The sequence below is a fragment of the Charadrius vociferus genome, unplaced genomic scaffold (assembly GCF_000708025.1).
Source record: "Charadrius vociferus isolate BGI_N301 unplaced genomic scaffold, ASM70802v2 scaffold75, whole genome shotgun sequence".
NCBI classification, from domain to species: Eukaryota; Metazoa; Chordata; class Aves; order Charadriiformes; family Charadriidae; genus Charadrius; species Charadrius vociferus.
Genome location: NW_009648545.1, coordinates 755,558 through 757,043, shown reverse-complemented (window position 1 = coordinate 757,043; position 1,486 = coordinate 755,558). Strand labels below are relative to the sequence as shown.

Sequence of the window (1,486 nt, the reverse complement as noted above, 5' to 3'; positions counted from 1 at the left end):
CATTTACTGTAACACTGAAAAAGCACTCACTGGAAACCAGAATCTCTACAAGAATGAGACACAAACAATGAGAGCCTATTACACAGACAAAGTCAAAGCTTTACAAAATGCATGGACTTTTCCAGGCAAAGGAGTAAGATATAAAATAAGAAAAACACCCTCTGATCAATAGCTCCCTGTCAGTATTATATTGTTATAACAATAGACAGGGAAACTACTGCATGAAGAAAACCAAGGAGTGGGGAATATTCCCACTATTCTTCATAAAATAGTTTAGGTTGGAAGGGACCTTGAAGATCATCGAGTTCCGCCCCCCCTGCCACAGACAGGAACACCTCCCACTACACCAGGTTGCTCAAGGCCCCATCCAGCCTGGCCTTGAACACCTCCAGGGATGGGGCCTCAACTTCTCTGGTCAACCTGCTCCAGTGCCTTACAACCATCAAAGTGAAAAATTTCTTCCTGATGTTTATTCTAAACCTGCGCTCTTCCAGTTTATAGCCATTCCCCCTTGTCCTATCACTACCTGCCCTAGTAAAAAGTCCTTCCCCAGCTCTCCTGTAGGCCCCCTTTAGGGACTGGAAGGCCACAATAAGAGCTCCCCGGAGCCTTCTCTTCTCCAGGCTGAACAGCCCCAACTCTCTCAGCCTCTCCTCATAGGAGAGGTGCTCCAGCCCTCCAATCATCCTCGTGGCCCTCCTCTGGACCTGCTCCAGCAGGTCCATGTCCTTCTTACACTGGGGACTCCACAGCTGGATGCAGTACTCCGGGTGGGGTCTCACGAGAGTGGAGTAGAGGGGAAGAATCACCTCCCTTGACCTGCTGGCCACACTTCTTTTGATGCAGCCCAGGATACAGTTGGCCTTTTGGGCTGCGAGCACACATTGCTGGCTCGTGTTGAGCTTCTCATCAATCAGCACATCCACATCCTTCTCCTCAGGGCTGCTCTCCAGCCATTCCCCGCTGAGCCTGTATTTGTGCTTGGGTTTGCCCCGACCCAGATGTAGGACCTTGCACTTGGCCTTGTTGAACCTGCATCAGGTCTCTCCACTTGGAGATCGAGCCATTGACCGCAACTCTTTTGAGTGTGGCCATCCAGCCAGTTCTTTATCCATTGAGGGGTCCATTTGTCAAATCCATGTCTCTCTGATTTAGAGACGAGGATATAGCATGGGACAACGTCAAACACTTTGCACACATCCAGGTACGTGACATCGGTTGCTCTTCCCTTGTCCACTGCCACTGTAACCCCTTCATAGAAGGCCACCAAATTTGTCAGGCATGATTTGCCCTTGGTGAAGCCATGCTGGCTGTCACCAATCACCTCCTTGTTTTCTATGTGCCTTAGCAGAATTTCCAGGAGGATCTGCTCCATCATCTTACCAGGCACAGAGGTGAGACTGACTGGCCTGTATTACCAATTTGCAATACAAACTTATTTCTATCACAGGTTTTCAGCTTATCAGTAAACTGAAATTGACTGTAC

The 1,486-nt window shown here is 48.9% G+C and overlaps 1 protein-coding gene across 1 annotated transcript in view; it reads right to left on the bottom strand.

Moving 5' to 3' along the window:
- Positions 1-1,486, bottom strand: part of TRAPPC8 (trafficking protein particle complex 8) — a 49,750-nt gene that overhangs the window by 27,847 nt on the left and 20,417 nt on the right. The window lies entirely within an intron of this gene.